The sequence below is a fragment of the Tympanuchus pallidicinctus genome, unplaced genomic scaffold (genome assembly GCF_026119805.1).
Source record: "Tympanuchus pallidicinctus isolate F22 unplaced genomic scaffold, pur_lepc_1.0 scaffold15, whole genome shotgun sequence".
NCBI classification, from domain to species: domain Eukaryota; kingdom Metazoa; phylum Chordata; class Aves; order Galliformes; family Phasianidae; genus Tympanuchus; species Tympanuchus pallidicinctus.
Window position 1 is genome coordinate 17,574,416 of NW_026294669.1, and position 20,749 is coordinate 17,595,164.

At 34.8% G+C, this 20,749-nt stretch overlaps 1 protein-coding gene across 5 annotated transcripts in view; it reads right to left on the minus strand.

Moving 5' to 3' along the window:
* LOC128076841 (sodium channel protein type 1 subunit alpha-like) overlaps nucleotides 1-20,749 on the minus strand; it is a 247,524-nt gene that overhangs the window by 59,613 nt on the left and 167,162 nt on the right. The window contains exon 2 of one of the 5 annotated variants that reach the window (XM_052675067.1): nucleotides 17,749-17,828. The exons of the other annotated variants lie outside the window; for them this stretch is intronic. The gene's annotated coding sequence lies outside the window, so the exon portion shown is untranslated. The remainder of the gene's footprint in view (nucleotides 1-17,748; nucleotides 17,829-20,749) is intronic. 5 annotated transcript variants of the gene reach the window in all.

The following is a 20,749-nucleotide window of genomic DNA, read 5'->3' on the forward strand; positions in this document are numbered from 1 at the left end:
CAAACAGAAGCAGTATGCAGTTGTACTGTCTGGGCTGAAACTGGGAACAGGGAGGTCCAAGTGCACTGCTAACTCAAGTTATGGCAAATAACTGTATGCATTTTGATACACTGGCTAAACACAGTCCTGTGAACAGCAAAAAATATACAGCTTCACTCCGTGTTTTGATAATGAATTGGAGAATAGATTTCAAGATTGCCAAAAAAACATGGGTTTTTTTTGTACATTTGCACCCATTTTCAGTCAACATCAATACGTTACCTGCAGATTTTCATATAGAATGTATAGAGTTGCAATCAGACATTCAACTCAAAAATGAAATCCTGCCCCTTTACCAGAATTTTATAAGCCTTATTTTACTAGAGAAAAATATCACTCACCACCCAATCATGAAATAATCATATCATTGTTAATTGGCGGTATGTACATTTGTGAAGCACAGGAAGAATAATATTTCATTAAAAATCTCTGAAGAACAATTGAGAACTCACTAACAATTGCAACCACTGCCACTGAAAAAGCCTGATGCATTAGTTTCACAAAAAAAGGTCAAATATCCTACTACTTTTATGTTTTGTTGCTCTTCTTTCTACGAAAAGAAAAAATATAACAAAAGGTTTTGATACTAAAATACGTAGACTATATTTTTTGTATGTGGCCCAAGACAATTCCTTTTCACTCAATTCATCTCAAGCAGGCTAAAAGTTTGTACACTCATGGACCAGATGATATCCAGAGATATCCGTTTCAACCCTTATGATTCTGTGATTCTGTGTAATTGCACTCGTCACTCATTGCTGTGGTTTTTGCAAAATGATTACTCAGACTTTCAGGAAACTGAATGCTCAGGACAAAGCAGTACACTTCAAAATAAATAAGAGTTATGGAATGACAGAGAAGTAAAAATACAAGTCATAGCTGTGAGGGGAACATATCAACAGATTAAAAGGAAATAAAACAGAAGCTTTGTTTTATGCGTATTAATGATAATCATGTACATCATTAATGCCAAGGTAAGCACAAACATTTTAATCACACATGTATTGAGTAGAAGAATAGAGTAGATAAATCAGAGCAGAGGGATCAAAGTGCTTTTGTATATGATCTATAACCCGGTTTTCTGAGAAAAAAAAAAATATACTTCTTCTGGGTATATAGAACCACTACCCATAATCAGAGGAACAGATTCTAAATACCTGAGATGAAGATTTCTCACTATAAAATTTAAAAGATGCTGATTTCCTTTAAAAGAAAAAAAAAAGAAAACAAAAAACACCAAACAACCTATGAAGTATTGGCCCCTACAATTGGTACTAAGAGGCAAAATTTTGGAAAATAAGTTACTCAGAAATTTTCAGAATAGTGTCATTGTGTTTGTTCTGAAATGTCGCAAGCAAAATATATTCGTATTTACTTAGTACTGTATGCACTGTCAAATAATTCCTACACACACTCAAAATACTCTGTGTGTACAGATCATTTGTAAACCACATGCAGGAGAAGTCTGAAGTTATTCAGCTGTATCTGTATTACTAAACACATAGTTGATCTGCCCATGCATATTAAGTCCGAGGCATCCAGAACTACAGTGGAGCAGCTATTCACACATTGACCATCTGGGCAACATGCCTGCAATTGTATTAACACTTCCCTGATGGATCTGATCTACTGTATTCCTTGTGTAGTCATACATCTATGCACGCTAACAGAATAACTCAAGCTCAAATATTCATAGAGCTTTTACAAATTCCCAGAGTCTTCAAATTTCACCTACACACATTTTCTAAGCAACGTGAAGGGACATGAAGCAAACAGACAGGGAGGTGGTGCCTCATCTAAAAGTTGTTCCAAAACAACTGCACACTGATGTTTGAGAAAATCAATTAGGTAGTATTTAACTTTCTGAAAAAGAGGCTGTTTTCACAAGATTATTTCCTAACTTGATAAACATCTCTCTTAGCTTTCATGTTCTCCATGTCTTCATAACTAAAAGAGGAGTATTAATACTTGGAAGTGCAATGAGGCAATACTGTAATCTTCATTTTCATTTAAAAAATAATTCCTGGGTATTAGTGAGAGCATCAGTGATAAACACAGGGAATGTCACCTGGCTGATTCAAGGCACAGCCTGAAGAGTGCAGCTACTACAAATAAAGATAAATCAATCTACATGTAAACCCACACAGCCCAGATTTCTATGGAATTTTCTTTTTTGTTTGTTTGTTTTTGTTTACTGACATGGTTCAGCAATTAATCATTATGATTCATTCATGCCATCAGAATGCAGAATAAGATTGAGAAAACTTCAACAAAGCGTGGAGGGGAGGTACTGCCAACTGCTGCAACTTTGTATGCGAGGCCTTAGCTGAGGAGAAACAACTTTTCCTTTCTTCACAAAAGCCAAGTCTGCATCTGGCCTGTTTAAATCCATCATACTTCCACAGGTAGCTCTGAAGCTTAGTCTATCTGAAGCAATGCAAAGGGACAGAAATCAGATTACAATATTAAGACTAAACAACTTTTCATGACTTCCCGTAGCTCATATACAAAATTAAATTTATTTCTAATGATCAGATTTATGAGGGAAACATGCACATTACCAGACTGATAATAGATTTTTCTATACCATTTAATATTGCATTCTTGATATTTCCTCTCTGCATGGCTAACGCATATCTGGGTACACGGATTTGCTTGTATTAGACTGCTTGAACTTGGCCAACTATACTTACTTCATGCATATTATTTTTAAAGAAAGGGTAAATATGTGAACTATTGGAAATACTGAAAATACAGTATATTCTAGATCAAGCAAAAGCCAATGCATTACAGTTAGCCACTTCCATCACCTAAGGTGATGCCCAGGAAGGATACTGGCACACAAGGTGATAGGATCACTATGTAATTTGCCACAGAGTCACAAATACCCATAGTTAACTACATGATTTAGCAAGACAGTTTAGTGTCCCAGTCTAGTCTGCCTAACAGCTAAAAAACAGTACCCAGAGAGAGGAAATACAGTAAATGTCTGTGATATTCACACTTATGTATATTTGCTTAGTTTACATCTCATTACACAAGTATCTGTGCTAAACTCCCCCATCAGCTTTCATAATTCAATGACACATTTTCCATCAATCAGCAAAACTCTTATAGTACCACAGGCAACAGACCATCAGATTTCTCTTTACATTGCTCTGCCGTCACTATGCAGGAATTAAACCAAGAGTTACTGGAACAGAAAGAATGCCCATAAGAAAACATAAACTAGGCAGCCTAATGGGAAGCCTTAATTAGGAAAGGCAGTTACAGCTTCTAATTCCCTGTTCCTAGAGCTATTTCTCTGTTGTATAAGACAAATTCACTTGAGAAGCTGAATACTGCTAGAGGTGTATTCATAACTGCAAAAAAATAAAAAATAAAAAAATTAGGAAAGAAAGGTTTAGTTCTAGTTTGAACTCCCAGCTAATTTCTCCAACTCAGGAGGAAAATTCAGTATCACTTCAAACTATCTGTATATGAACTGTTGTCCACTGCAATCAAGCAGACATACCTGCAGACTTTTTGTGTAAAAAACCAAAGCTTCACTCACCATAACTATGCTGTTTGTCCTATCCTTCTTTTCCCTCAGTTAAACAAATGCAGATGGCTGCATGATACGAACACAGCATTTGTCCATCAGCATTAATTTTACATTTAGGTATTATTTAGACTGCCATTCTGGATTTCTCATTAGATTTTTAAATTTAACTAATGTATCTCTAAACCAAAATTTAGCCATTGTGTGCTACTTCAGATTAAAAATAAAGAGCTTTCTTCTGCTTTCTGCTTTGCTAGCTTAATTCCATTAACTGCAATTGAGTCATTTCTGGGTTAAAAAGCTGAAAAACATTAGTTATGCATTCCATAGAAAGACAAAAAATATTTTAATGGAACAAATCACAAGGCATGTAGATTACTACGCCATCTGAGTAAATACATTTAATGGGCTAGAACTACTGGACTACCACCAAGATGAATGAATTGCATGCGCACTGTATTCCTGCAGTGTACCTTGTGTAACAAATAACTGCAGTACAGAGTAACAATTTTCCTGTGCTTTTTCATTTGATTAATGCATGGATTCCACATACTGGGAATCAAAATTACCAATTTAATCTGAATTTTATCAAGCTGTGCCTGAAATACCTTTCTCTGTTTGCCTTAGAAAATATAATAGTTTTCTATTTCTTTGTTAAAAATGTTTGTTAAAGAATAAGTAAGGCAATATTGGCTATGCAATGTACGTTATATATATTTCTTTTACATTTACGTAAAATTGAATTTAAGGCAAGATTTACATTCTAAAATTTTGGCTTATTACCATACTTTGGAAACAAGAAATAAAAAGTGGTGGTACACTGATAGCTCTGTCCTCTAGAATGACATGAAATTTGCATCTGCATACTTAAAAAGAGACTAAATTATGACTTCTGTGTGTTTCCTGATCCCACAGACAGCATTCTTGTACTTGCTTTTCATTTGGTCAGTGGAAGGCAAGTCTGACCAACAGCCTTAAAGACATAATGACAAAGGTATTTACATTTTCAAAACTTTCTCACAATTTTCGCCACATGTACAACACATCTATGGTTCCATCCTCGTGTCGTTCCAAAGTTTTACGATTCTGAACTCATAAATGAGTTCAGTAAGGCAGTTTGTTGAATATTAGATACGTTAATTTGCACTAACATCTATGAATTTTTGCTGCTAGTACACAAGCATGCAAGCATGTTTAGAGCTGGCTTCTGTACCTACACTTTCTTTTGTGATGTATTCCACACAGGTAACACATTGCCTGGATAAATTTCTCTGGTACATCTCCCAGAGAATGGCTGTCTGCTTAATTTCCAAAAAATGGCACCTATGGTTCAGCAGCCATCCTAAAATCCCAGCACCAGTGCTTATTCCCACACTCAATTTTGTCTCAACAGATTCATCCCAAAGCATAGCACCTCTCACCGTGGTGTGCAGCTCACCACTGAGAAAAGCAGCAGCAGAGGCACATGATTCAGAAACACAGCATTCAAAGCAGGCAAGCTAGAGACTTTGCAGAAGGCATTACTACCATTATGTTTCACTTTGAAAGTAGTAAAAGAGATAAAAAAAATAGTAGAAAAATGAAGATGATCCTTCACTACTATCTCTCTGAATTTCTTAGTAAATATTAGATGAATATTTGGGATTTGGTCTCAGCCATGTAAGCTCCCTTTCTTGCACAAAGCTTTTCTAGGAATGGTCAAGGAGAACCCTTGATTTCATTACTCCTGGCTTCAGCGTCAAGAGACTACCTGGCCATCCCAATCAGCTCACTAAAATCCATCCATTAATTCCATCATCTACTGGTTAGTTATCATTCTACATACCAGAATGAGTGTTCTTGGCCAGCTTCCCTTCACAAATGTGCCAGTCATAATCCTGTGATTGCATCTCGATTCTTCTACTGATGTGATTGTAAATCCAAGTCTAGAGGTTAGATGTGCCTGCCCTGTTTCCCTCTGAAACAATCAGGAAGCTAGCTGTGGGGAAAGCCATGTGGTGTGCCCACAAAAAGAACTACTAAAAATGGGTTAAATATAGATGACATGAAAAGATATGTTGACTTCCTGTATGGATATTTGTTCCTGCCATATCTGCCCTTGTGATTCCCCACACAGATTATGTTGAGCAAAAAGAAGGGCCTACATTAATTCCCAGATGTCTAGATGTTTGCAAGAAGCCTCAATTCAGATCTATAACCTTGGTTAGCACTAGTGTCCACCTTGAGACTGTCACCTCCCATAGAAACTGGCTCTTCATCCAAGTGAGGGCATTTTGCATTGTCATGAGGCTCCAGGAAGCATAAATTAAAACATAACACTGGCAATTATAAGAGGCATACAGACAGCGAACTATCTAGGAATTACAGGCTGTGGCCATTTCACCAAATCACAGGATTGAAGGAGTTGGAAGGGACCTACAGAGATCAAGTCCAAGCCCCCTGCTAAAGCAGGCTGTCTAGAGAGTTACAGAGCAAAGGTGGGTTTAATAAAGCCTATCTGAACTGGAATTTGTATATAAATATTTTCCAATAATTTCTAACAATTTATTTCACTTTTTTTTTTTTTCTCACATATTTCCTCCAGTGTTCAGCTTTTTTGAGACCTAAAAAAGTCCTGACCTACAGTCATGACACTTTCAGTTTCATAAAAGAAAGAAAATCTCAAAAGTTGCTAGAAGCAATGCAATTACTTTTGCAATTAAATGGTTAACTACAAGCAGCTGACACAGCATATACTGCCTCTGCCATACCCTTTGAACAATGCCTTGTTTATTAAAAGCTTCTGTCTTACAAAGAAAGGCAAAACCTGGGAATTAATATTTCCGCAGAAGCATTGGTTTGAAAGCACTGAAGAAAGACTGTTAACTACACATTCTTTCATTTAAAAGCAAAGATTCACCTTTATTTTTTTCTTTCAAGGTACTGGTGAATTTCCAGTGATCTGATCTGATCTATTCTATTCTATTCTATTCTATTCTATTCTATTCTATTCTATTCTATTCTATTCTATTCTATTCTATTCCATTCCATTCCATTCCATTCCATTCCATTCCATTCCATTCCATTCCATTCCATTCCATTCTATTCTATTCCTGCAATAAATAGATTTTATTAGATTTTTGAAAAAACGTAAGAATGTAAAGATATAAATAATCCAGTCAGGAGTGAGCAGTGGTAACATTAGAGATTTTGAAATCTACTTATGTTGGGATCTAGGGTTTTTCTGGTATTTTTTAATCCTATGGTTGGGTGAAGAAAAAAAAAAGAGAGAAATGTGCTTCTGAAAATAAGTAAATATACATATATAGTGTAGCAGTATAGAGGCTTCAAATCTTCAGCAGCCCAGAGCAATGCAAAATTAATTAATATAACGCTATTAAGGTGTGCTGAGGAAACAGAAAAAAATTGCACAGAAATAGAACATGGAAACAGATTTAAGATCTGTAAATATAGTTCAGTATATAAAATGTGCAGTCAGATTATGTCAATTAAACTAATGAAGTAGTAAAAAATAATTTCTAAAGTTTTCATCTTGCTGTTGAATTGAAACTGATGGATTACATCTCTCAATCTCAGCTTTTCTGAGAGGGAAACAACACAGTTTACCCATTTTTAAAGTTCTGAATTGGTGATTAAAATATTTGTCAGCTATTTTCATCATTCAAAACAAACATTTGTCTTTTTAAAGACTGACAGTATTCTTATATTTGTAATTTGAAATGCTTCTTGCTGTTCTAAATTGCCACTTTAAATGTTGAAATAAAGGTTTCAATGATCCGGAATACTTTTTCTGAACAGTAATTTTTAACTCAGTGAGTTATAATGCCTTATGGTAATGCAATATCTAAAACAGGTTGAAGATAGTTGATTGGATTAGTCATTGTTCTCCCACAGCTCTTGATTCCACTAATAGCATGAAAGCTAGGTCCAGTCTGCCTAGATGAGCAAATACTTCGGCCAGAAGTCAGGCCCTGATTTATAATTTATTCAGCTGAGAAACGAAACTGAGAGGTATTCCTCAGCACATCACTCCTGCTGCCTGATCAATGCAGCTGAAGGCATGACACCATCTTATACCAGAGTCAGAAATTAATGTTTCTGCAGGCATCATATATATCATCTGGTTGCATTTGTACAAATCAGTGAGAAGTCAAATTAATATATTTTTAAAAAATTATTCTTACAAATAATATGTCAACATGTTTGAGATCAGGCACAATAATGTGCATGATATAAAAGACAAGAATATCCAGTAATGAAAAGAAAATCTTTGGTATATGAACAACATAGAGAAGTGATGAATGCAACACATGGGTCACTGTCCTAAGGCACTGAAGGATATAAAGTCAAGGGAGTCATGTAAAATCTAAGAAGCTTAGAAATTATCGTTACATTGATTGAAGCTAGAATGAAGAGAAGACCTCATATACCACTATATGCTTATATTAAAAAATGAAAATCACATCAAACATCTTAATTTGCTTTTTTGCTTTTTGAGGAGAAAGCCAGTAAAAAATACAGATAAAAAAGAATATTCTGAGCCTAGCAATTTTGAGGAAGAGCCAGTTTGTTACCACTGTTTATCCAGTTTTCCACATTTATCACTCTTAAAATTATTGGGTTTCTCTGTGATTTTTTTTGTGTCTGTATGTGTGTGTGTGTAAGAGAGAGAGAGAGATATAACAGATGAAGTGATAAGATGTTCTGAAAACATGCTATCGACTTCATGCAGGTAAGGTTTACTGTTTGATTAATTTATTTGATTTGTATCTTGAAGAACTCTGATTCATATTAGCTAAAAAAGCAGCTTCAGCTCAAACTCTTTGATTTACCTTGAATTGCAGGCACTGAAACTGGAGAAATACTTCCCTTTAGTTTTATGTACTGAAATTTTGCCAGCCAACATTTGTATATGCTAAAAAGATACATTCAGAAAAAGAAATTATTTTGACATTTCAGTGCTGTAGAACTAATACCTTAAAATGATTGATATACATTTACATTAATAAAAGCACTAATTTAAATCATGTAAATACATATATTCATCATTCATAGTTTATTATAAACATTTTGTACTTTTTAAAAATAATATTGTTACGACAGAGGTCCTCTTTCATCAGATCAGTGCAAATTAATTCTCATGCTTCAAGTTGCGGGATGGTAAAATGACACATACTGTCTATGGAAATAGTTACTGTGAAATACTGATTCTCAAAGTGGGAAAGCTTGTGGATAGAGATAGGGATTTAGTTTGGAGAAAGTCATAAGTGTATATATGAAAAATACATTCAGATTTTCTCTCCCATTCTGCCTATTCTCACTTGATCAAATTTGTCTCATTCCACCCTCACCTCCTCAAACATTTTCATCTTTCTGTCAAATTCATGAGAAGCCTGAATTGTCTTTAAGTATACAGGATCTAGGGAGCGAGATGTAGGTGGACTCCTCATCCCTCCCTACTTCAGCCTTACCAGGCATGCTGAAAACTGAATGCCAGGTGTGATACTTTTGGGCTCCTTAGGACTGCGGCAAGGTTTTCTGGCTTTTTGTTGGGCTCGGTAGTGAGGGAGCTTTTAGGTGGACTACAGATTGACAGTAGAAGCTTGAAGAAAAAGGAGAGAGAAATGAATCAGAATCATAGAATTGCTCAGATTCGAAAAGACCTTCATACTACTTGACTCTAACAACCCATCCTAAATAATGTCCCCAAGTACCATATCCAAATGGTTTTTATGAATATAATGAAAAAGTCCAAACCCCCAAAAAGGTCAAGATCAAAACTGCCACTGTTGTAAAACACTACATGCTTTACCAGGATTGCTTAATAATTATGTGAAAGGAGACAGCAATTGTCAGTCTATTGTACTCCAACTTTTATTGTGCTAGAACTCTTCAAACAAAACAAGTCACAGGACTACTATATTTGGCAATGCTGTCTACCAACATGTTTTAACCCACAGCTAAGTCTCCACGATACAATACTCAGAACATCACAAATTCCTACAAGGAACTGTGGTATCCAAAAACTGGTGCAAAGCACAGGCTGAACTGGGCCCTCACAGCATGGTCTCTGCTACCATCCTACTGCTCATCATCATGTTCCAAAGAGTAATAGGATAAAACACATCTCCAAGTTCAGATGTCTTTGTAATAACATAAACCTGATACTGAATTCGGTAAAATTAGTAGAATTGGAAATGAAGGTTGCTGAATTCACTTCTGCAGAATACCTTATGCATTTAGTAACTATTAAAGGTAATACTAGAGATTTTGAAAATGAAGAACATTAGGCGTTTTTCAGTGAGTACACAATGATCAGATATATAAAAGATAGTTAAAGCATAAGAATGTGAATAGGTCCTTACACAGCCTGTCTCAGAAACTGAAGTAACTATGTCCTCTAAGAAGAAAGGTGAAAATATGTGCTGTATTACACTATTATATCATAAGATGCCTGGTTTTAAATACATTTAATTTTTCTACTTATTTTTTCCATGCTGCATGTCAACTATATTTGACAGATTGCAGAATGCAGATTACATTCTATCATAAACTCCTCCTAACACAATATGAACCTGTCCGTACTGCCCCTTATAGGAAGTCCATCTGGATCTGGAAAGCAGGTTGTCTGCAAATTGAGTTTGCAGCAGCAAGTACTTGGGTTTCTTTAGGAAGATGTGTCTAATGAGTTAATTTTGCTTTTGTTCCCTGCCAAGATGTAGTCACTCTGCAGAAAGCAGGCAGAATATAGGGCTGTAGCTATTTTGGTCTCCAAGCAACCTTCAGAAACACCCTATTTAACAAGCAGTGTATATGAACCCCAATTAACTCAAGTTTTAATTACTTCAGACTTCATTTCACTGCCATTGCTAGTATATGTTTTTTTCAATTTCTAGAGGTAATGATTCATCCCAGTCTATCAGCGCTTAACACAGTAGCTTGGCACATGAAAGATGAGTAACAAAACCTGGGGACTGCTAAGGTTAGTGGTGTCTATGCTACCAGCGCTCACAATAAATCCAATTCTTACATGTATCAAAAATCCTTGTCTAAGTTTTGGAGCAAAATCATCTAAATCTTACTTAACTTTTTTTTTTTTTTTTTTCAATACACATGTAGTATATATTTTTTCTTATCATCCACAAGGTAATATAAGTCTGTGTTTGTTTTCCATCAAATTTAACAGAATGCAAGATTCTTTGGCCTTATCAAACAAGATGTGCCCATACCCAGGGTGACTAGATGTCATAATGCTGTATCAATTCTTAGAAACTTGAGAACTGTTTTCCCTTATAATATGTTAACTCCATTGGTCAGTTTTAATGTTTACATCATCACTGTACTTTTGAAGAAGTTTACCTGTCACAAATATTTGCAAAAATCGCTCATTATTGCTCTCTTAGTCTATTATTTTGCAAGATATCTTCCATAACTCTGCAGTGGTTTCTGTGATCAGCTATCAGAATAACTACTACAACTTAAATCCCTTGTTTCTATCTGTGCACATTCAAACTGTATGCTGTTTGGGGTAGTTATTTCCTTTCTTCCCATATTGAAGTGTTACATACACCTTGGTATCTTAAATACCTAACATAGTCATACAAAAATATTCAAAGTATACAAAGCAACAGGTAATGTAGACACAACTGAAGCAGAACGGTTTACAGAAAGAACTCAATAGAGCAAGAAAGCAGGTTTTTAAGAAAAAAAGTTTGTGAAACTTTAAGAAATGAAAATATGTCCTACAAATGTGCAATACAGGATTTTAATTGAGATAAAGTCTCAAGAATATACTTAAAAAAAAAAAAAAAAAAAAAAAAGTCCCTGAAAGCAGTTAAGGGTGATTACCACTTTAAGAAATTCACCCAAACTAGAATCATTACAGAGAGACACAAACCTGCCAACTGCTAAAGAGAAGGGGAAAGTGCTTACTGGGCAGAATTCAAAATAATTCTTCAAAGTTTACAGACATTATTTAGCCATTTTCACAATCTTCTCTCACAGAAAAGAGAGCAAATGACTCATTTCATGTCAGACAAGCAGACAACCAGAGGCATAACTCATCCTTTTCCAAAGTGCTAAGCAATCAAGAATTCACACAGATGTCAACATGAAATTCTCATCACATTGTTTTTGAACACTGTATTTTTTCATCTAAGCATTTATATATAAACTTAGATACAAAAGCTTTGACCTATCTTATGGAACTTTAGCCTTAGCTCATAGTCAATCTTACTTTAGTCACAGGAGATACTAAGCATGTGACCCTGAAAAAAATGTCATCGATGAGACACTTATAGAAATCTTATGGGCAAAGAAGACAAAGAAAAAGGGAGATAAAACCTGCATTAAAAGACATTTATTGCTAGGAGACATATAATGAAGTCAGATCTGTTTTGAAATAGAAAAATAGCTTTTATAGAAAAGTAAATAAAATTGAATGCTTAATACTCCTCTACATTTTTTAAAAAAAGAATTGATTGTTAGTTTTCTCAACTTTATTTTTCTTTTTTCTTAATAATCTCAGTACTAACTACTGACTAGGAATTAGGCATGCAGACATAGTGGGAGGGTACTATAACAGCTATATTTGCTTTTTAATTTTTAATTCTTTTTCCTAACATGTCTGTTAATTTATCATTCCCCACTCTTGAGCAGAATGCATTTTTGTATCTCCCAGCAGAGCCATTAAATATTATTTAGTGTTGGTTCATGGTAAGCCTGAACTTAGACTTCACAAATGTATAGAAACCTGTCTTGAGGGGAAAGAGGGCAAGTTTGAGGTCAGTATCCATGAGTGACAGACTCACAGACAGTCTGCGTAGCAGCTAGGCAGGATATAATCCAGAGCCAAATTTACCAGGATGTGAGAATCACTGTTATCAGACTACAGCCCAAGAACACTCGTAAGCTATATGAACTCACTAGAAATAACAATTAGAGATTAAAAAAATCCAAAACATGAAGCATTTCTTAACTGTTACTCATTTTCAACTTGTAGTGATGAGCAAAGCAAACGCTGCTGTTAGCAAACCAAAGGATACAGTGTTTCATTGTAGTTTGGATTGAAGATTCATGCAAAATATTACTTTCAAATAATTCTACTCAAAAGGTACTTAAGATTTCTACTTCTTTTTTCTGGTAGCATCATTGCATATATACATATATATATGTGCATATGTACATATATATATGTATATATATATACATATATGTAAAGCTGTAAAACACACAAAATTCATGAAATACAAAAATAATATTTAGTCCTTAGAGGAGATAAGTCCTCATTCCTACTGATACAAGACTGTAATCTCACTTATTATATTATGTTGTATAGTTGCCATTTATTACATAGAACTAGGCTATGGAACAGTTCTGCACTCCTATGATTTGGCTGTGAATTAGACTCAGAGATTGGCTGAGGTGACCTCTGGAAACTGGCCTGTCCAATTACCCCAAAGCAGGTTGCTCAAAGACATGGCCCATCCAGCTTTGAGTATTTCCAAGGATGGGTCTCCACAGCACACATCAATCTGTTCCCATGACTGGAACTAACACAGATCTCCCATATTTGCCCAACAAAAAGTAGACAACAAAACATCCTGTCAAGCATTCCTCATCAGGCGTGCCAACAAACAGTTCTACAAAGCTCTCCAGCAGGAAGAAATATTATCATGAAGTATACTGTTTTCCAGCAAATTTTAAGTACATTTAGCATAAATGTTTTCTCAGGCCCTACATATATTACTTATTAAACAAAACCAAATAGTTTGCCATTAAGTAGGAATGCATTTTTAATGACTTGTGTACACTGTTTCTTGTAAATTTTCAGATTTAAAAAAATAAAACAAGTTTAGATTTGAATTAAAACCATTAAAGCAACTGATTTAGCCAGATAAGTTCTAAATCAGTCTTGTGCTTCTTGTACGAGCATATTAACAATCTTCTAGACTCCAATTTAGTTTCTTTTATTAGTTTTAAACAAGCTATATGAAGATGTGTCCCTATATAACTATCACAAAAAAAAAAAAAGATAGATATTTTAATTTTTATTTTCCCAAGTACAAACAGTTCCTAAGGGAAACTCAAGACAATATTGTGCTGTCTCCTTTGCAAGAGTTACTACAGAAATTAATGTTTTATCTCAACTCAATTCATTGTCCCACTTTGTGAATGTATTTAGCCTATTCTGAAGTCATACTCTCAAAATATTCTGCACAATAAAATCTTTATTCCTTTTCCTAAGTAAATATATACAAATGAAGGAATACACATTTACACTGTATTTTTTTTTCTTTTGTTTCCTCTGTAGCTTAGAAACTAATGCATTAATCAATGGAAATAAATACTTCTCAATCCTAGGCCACAAGCACCTCTCTTGTTAAATACAACAGACCCTTGCACAATTTTCACTCATTGTAATTAGTAGTTTCCCAAGGATTTTCTGGACATGACTGCCATGTTAGCTCACATGAGAAGACATTCCCTGTAGACAGGGTACATATGGTTACTACATTTTTAAGAACAAGTGCCTAAGTAGACAGAGTATCTCATGCCAGTTTGTCTTAGCATAGATAGAGCCAAAATGTCTAAGAAAATCAGACCATTTTTCTTGAAGTGTAGGCATAATTAATTATTTAAGAGTTGTGGATGTGTAAGAATTTCTATTCTGAAATAATATGAAGTCCTGAAAACATGGTAAAGGTCATCCTACATGGTCAATCTCCCTTAGTGTATTTAAAGAGAAAGTAAGTTGAACTGAAGGCAGTCTTAGTAATGTTTAAGAAAAAATTAAGGAAAAAATTAGGGTAACTTTCTTTTCCATTAAGCAATGATACTGTGGCTTATGTACTCCAAGAAATCCTAATGAAGATATCTTTTAGGGGATCTGTTTTGAGCCCTTCCTCAGAAATATCTGTCATGGTTTCCTATGGCAAGTGAATCTGATAATAATTTGAAATAAAGCAGATGCTTTAAAACATTAAAGGAAATGAAAGATCTCACTCTGAAAGCAACAGTATTGAAGAGCAAGTAGAAAATAGAGCCTAGAGAGGGATGAAAGAATGAAAGCATTGAAGGCAAATACATCTGGAAAATAATCAGATCTTTGGCTTAAAATGCACTTAAATAACCAAGCATTTGAAAACTTCCTTCAGATCCATTATTTCAGCTAAAAAGTAGTATAGTTACTGCTTTAGCCTTGTAATTTTTGACCTTGTCATTTTGACCATATCACTATATTAACAAGACTAATAGACTCCCACAATCTTCTAGATTTATTCCTATATTTTTCTTTCTGAACTTGACAGAATTTGGTTGTTACTGTTCATAACATGAAGTAATTTTTAAAAAGCAAATGCTGTAAGCAATCTGTTTAAGAAGTAGAAGGAAGATGAAGGAAACTGATCCATATGCTTACAAGGTATTGAAATAAATTACTAAGATAGATGGTGGGAGATGGTAGAAAACATGAAAGCACAAACTGAACTGGATGTTTCTGAGACTGAAAATAGAAAGGTCATATCCTCTTTTACTTGAAGACTTGTGAAAAAAAAAAAGGGGGAAACAAAAAAAAAAAGGATACAGACACTTTAAAATAGAACAATGGAAAGACAGAAGCGCACTGCTGAGACAAAGCAGTGTAAACAGAACAACTGTATAGAAAGAGCAATGTAATCAGAATTTCCAAACACAGAGGAAGGAGAGAGCAAGCTTCTAGGACTGATAAATGTGCACTTTTACTGATAGCAAAATAATGTCTGAGTCAGAAATGTGGTATTTCAAGTGATATTTAATACTGCAGGCAAGGATGCTACCAAAATGGTGATAATAAGCACAAAGTAAAATAATTTTTTTTTTCTCTGAAGATAAGTTTCTCTAAAGATAAAGAACACTGAAAGGGTCCCTGTGGCAACACAGTGACAGAAATGGAAGAGAAATAGTGACACAATAATCAGTAAAATTAGGAGATATTAAAACGCTAAACACCCATGTCTTCATTATGATATCATTGTCATTCTTTAAATATTACTAATACTGAATAAAAAAGATCAGCATATGTTACAGGAATTGGACTAACCTGTCCACAGTACAGACTGTGTTTTATAAGTCATTTAACTAATTACTTCACCTACAGTAAGGTTTCAGTTGGTTCCATCAAGTGTTGGGAAGTTTTCATTGATAGAAATCTAATGAGAATAAATTTACAACTAAAAAAAATGGAAATATGTGCCAAAACTTTTGAGCTTTGGGAAAAAAACGTTTGGCCCTGGGCAGCCTGGTCTAGTATTAAATAGGGAGGTTGGTGGCCCTGCCTGTGGCAAGGGGGTTGGAGACTCGTGATCCTTGAGGTCCCTTCCAACCAAGGCCATTCTGTGATTCTGTGATTTCAGCTTTCTAATTTTTTTCCCCTTAAGCAATTTGATCACTGAAGTGCTCTAAAAGATCATGCTAAAAAGAATCTGATAGCACTCCTTATCAAATGTTTTACTAACCGCAAAAAACACATTTTCTTAGTTTAAAAGTGTGCATATATATATCATTCAATGTATAATACATTTGCCAATTTTGCCATTTTTTTAAATGTCAACAGGAAGTCTACAGTCCAAAGACAGTTCTCTTACTCTTGTGGAATCCCATGGCCTCTAATATACATAAGTTGTCTTTGGTAGAGAAATTGAAGGATATATGCTTACTGTTGGAAGAAATTAAGAAACCTATTAAGCATACTTAGCCCAAAAGACCCAGCATGTGAGTTGTACTGGATTTGAGAAAATTAATTAAATGAAAGAAAACATATATATCCAAAGGAGTATCAAACACAATTGTAACTACACACACACATACACACACACTTAAATCAAGCTTGTACCACTTTCCAAAAAATATTTGCAAATAAGTACGTACTACCAGATTATTTCTTATAACCAGGAGCAGAGAAACATTCACACTTTATTCTCAGTTCTTCAATTTAAGGTAATAAAAACTGTTTGGAAAGGATGTGAAAAATACCACCCTGGTCAAACTTCAATGCTAAGTTTTGTGCTTTTGTGTCTTGAACACATCTGCTTCTGTTAGTTATGTACAAAACTCCTACTGCAGGAACTCTAGTGTTGAAAGTAAGCAGGATGTGATGTGATATGGATATTAGCAGTGAAGCCATCCTTTAAAAGTCAATAATCAGCTATCTTTTAAAATACTTCATTCAGATAATACACTGAGAAGAATCATATTCACAGGCATTCATAAGGTTTTTTGCTTCGAGGCCACCTTCATTTTTGAAGTTCTGAATCTGCCATTTATTTTACATAGCTTCTGAACTCTTTCAGTTGTTGACATTTACAACTCCTGAAATTTCAAAGCAAGTTAATGTTCTAAGAAACTAATTTTAACATAGATTTAATTGATCAGTAAGAAGTTATTCTTACCCTCATATAAAGCAGTGTTTCAAACCACTGATAGGATATATGATTCCATTATAGTTATCTACAATGTATTCCCAAAATTCATTATAGCAAGGCTTTTACTTAAAAAAGAGTGATAATGCAAATTGCTATCATTTTCCTAAAATTTCCCTAGAATTGCTTGGATCATACTCTTCATTATACAATAAAAATTCGATCCCCTTTTCCTCCCTAGACATGGATACTTCCTTTAAAATAATAAAAACTACCTGCGACTATCTGACAAACTGGAGACAATCTGATTAAGGCTGCCTGTCTCTACTTGCTTTCTTGTGTCTAAACATTTCAGCAAATATTCAAGATCACACAAATTAGGCTCAAGAGAACAAACCAACAAGGTGTCAGCCTTGACAGCAATCATCCTGTTATTGTTTCACATTAAGTCTCAGAGTCATTTTTAGCACAATCTTTTTCCTTTGTACTTAATAACACATGGGTCAAGCTTGAAAAACATAATGGAAAAAGTAGGTGCATTTCAAGAATGCAGTACTCATCAGCCAATACAGCTCAAGCGTTAGACAACATAACTATGAAATAAGCATTTCTGAAATAAATGCAACTGAATAGATTTTCAACAGTGACAAAAAACACCAATCAATTTTCAAATACTGCAGAATGAATGACCACAACTCTTTCCAAGGAGGGATGGAGCAGTCAACTCAATCCAAAGTAAATGAATTCACTGGGAGACTTTTAAACACATACCTCAGATAAGGAGCAGAGAAGAAATCCATTTTAGAAAAGACGCTGAAAGAGCTTGATGTCCACCTGGCCAATTTCTTGTGCTGTTTGAAAAAGCAAGACGGTTCAGATTATGAACCGAGTTATACCTGTAGTATTACAACCAGGTTTGATCTGAATGTATCTAAAATAAGGGTTTCTGGTAAAATATGTGATCATAAAAGCTGAAGAAAGGGTGAGAAACAGAAAAAGAGAGGAGGGGATCTTTTCTACCTACAGTAAACCCCCAACCACTTGGGTAAAGCATTTAGTCTTTAAAGCAGAGCTTCTCCATGGGAATGTTGCTCCTGCAACACTGGAGCTTGACTATAGCATTGCTTGCTTCAGTTCTTAGTATGCTTTCCACATGAAGGAACAACATGACCTCTGTTTCTTCTAAATAGCTCCTGAATAACAATAATAAAAAAAAAGAAGAAAAAAACCCACAAAAATCCAAGCTGGCAAAAATCCAAAAACATAATTACAATGAAATTTGTAACTGCAACTTGTAGCAGAATATGTTGCTGCCAACAGACTTGACTGCAGCTTTTAGAACATTTTTAAAACCACCAAACTGGATTTTCTCCTTAATTATATTCTTAGCATTAACCACAAAGAAAGAAAAGTCAGGGGGAACACCCCATAAGGACAGCTAACATAAATGAACTAAAGTCTAGGATTTAACATCCTGCTGGCTTACCAGATAAAACAGGAATTTCAAATGTATTATCAGAAAGACAAAAATAAAAACCTAGCAGGTAATGGTGATAAAATGCTCTCTAATAAACTTTCCCAGAATTTCAGTTCCAAAAGACTAACAAGATTCATAAATTACTGCATTTGCATTGGGGGAAAAATGAACAAAAAAAAAGCCACAGTGCTTCCTGCTCTGAGGCTCATTCCATATTACCTAATACAACCAAATAGCAGACAAAAAAAATAAAAAAAATAAAAAAAATTAAAAAAGAGAGAGAGAGAGAGAGAGAGAAAGAAAGAGGAAAAGAAAAAAAGAAAGAAGGTGGGATGAGTGGAGGGTGAAGAGAGACAGAAATGAGGGTAAAAAAAATAATTAGAGGGGAAAAAAAGATACAAAGCCCTGAAAGGATAGCCCCATCTACCGGCAAAAGATACGAATTGACTTTTACCAGCAATTTTGTTTAAAGACAGTAATATTTGAGTCTGAAAATCTACAGTTCCATGTTCCTTTGGCAAGAAATAAAGGGCAAGGGTTGTGCAGAGAAGTAAATATCGTCAACCATTGTAAAACGAGTAAAAATTCTCATTTTTTTTCATTTCCTTTCTGTTAATTATTTGCCTCTGGAACGTGAGAGGGGAATAGTTTGGGTATGGGTACTCCATTACAAAAGCACCAATAACCTTTCCAGGTCAGTCCCTGCCACTACTAAATGCTGTTTATGCTGGCTTGTGTTACACTTCTCCCTGACTACTGTTGGTAGATCCAACATGTTTAGTCATGGGTTCAAGACAGGAAAAAAAAAAAAAAAAAGAAAAAAAAAAGGAAAAAGTTCTCGCGCTGCAGTCATATGATATTTCTATCTACTACTGTATTAGTGACAACATTGCCAAAATTGCAGCCTGGTACATAGTTGCTGTGTCAGATCTATACATCAAAATATTCTCAGATAACAGCTGAGCAGCCAAATCTGGAACCTAGACAACAAATGCTGTTTATTAAATTCAGACTGCTAAGTAAAAGGAAGTGCTAATACAATAAAGTGCAGCTGCACCGGATCAGCCTCAGTTTTGAGCTAAATCAGATAGCATTTCTAGTTTTGCTTTCTTGACATAAAAGAAAAAAAGACAGAAAGAAGGTAAGAAAAACAGAAGAAAAAGGGGTGAGGGGGGTTGGAGGTGGAATTGGGATGGCCATGAGCAAACACTTGAAATCCAGTTTCACTCATGTTGGAAGAAGATAAGCACAGCCTAGTAGGAAACTGGGCAGTAACTGGGAAGGTGAGAAGTGCACAGAAGAAAGGCCAAAAATAATACTGCATTCTTTTCATTACATAATAGATTTTTTGAAAGCAAAGATATAAAAAATAAACCAAATTAATATTTTAATACAAGGCTGTCATCTGTGACATAACAGGCACTTTACTTGTTAACCTGAATTTCAGTCCCTCCCAGGAAGTTGTAGCGAATTTAATCCCCTAGATGCAATTTCAATATTTTTCTGATCTGCCTTTTTTTTTTTTTTTTCATACATCATGAGATTTCCTACATTTTGCTTGAATCTAAATTATGCAAATTTTTCCAACTCTAATTGGTGGCTTGAAATCATTGGCCCTTAACAACAAGCACTTGGACTCTTGCAGCATAATACCTAATTTGCAAGAATTTATCAACAGAGATAAAAAAAAGTTCCAGAAAGAACACTAAAGGTTGATCTCTTAAATTTTAAAATACTTCCTGTACATGTATTACTGTGATTAAAAGAAAGCAACCTTATGACATTCAATAAAGAGTTAAAACACATACATACAAGAACTAATATTCAAATACTGAGGAAAAAAAAAAGTATGTAACCTACATCTCTAACAGCAGGTTTGACAGAAAGATTGTTGGTTTTGAAAAGGTTAACATAAACAGAAAAAAAAGAAAAAAAGTGGGGGACTGACTTTGTTTGGGAGTATTTTCTACAGCTTTTTCTCTCCCTCCCCCTCCAAACTTTAGATGTGCTAAAAGTATGTGAAAAGTATGCATAGGACTAGACCAAGCTATAAACAACCAGGCAAACTCTCTCCTTAAAATGTGCCTAAGCACTGATCTAGAAAGACTTGACATGTTTTCCAGTACTGCTGCCATGATCACCAGTTCTGAATTCAGCTTTTATGCAGTCACCACTGATAGGCTGCTGAAGAGCACAGGCACTTCCCCAATACCCAAACACAGTGTAATTCTATGACCTTACAGTAGAAAGAACTATAATCTTATTATTCTCAGCTGGTATCAGGCTCTTGAATTG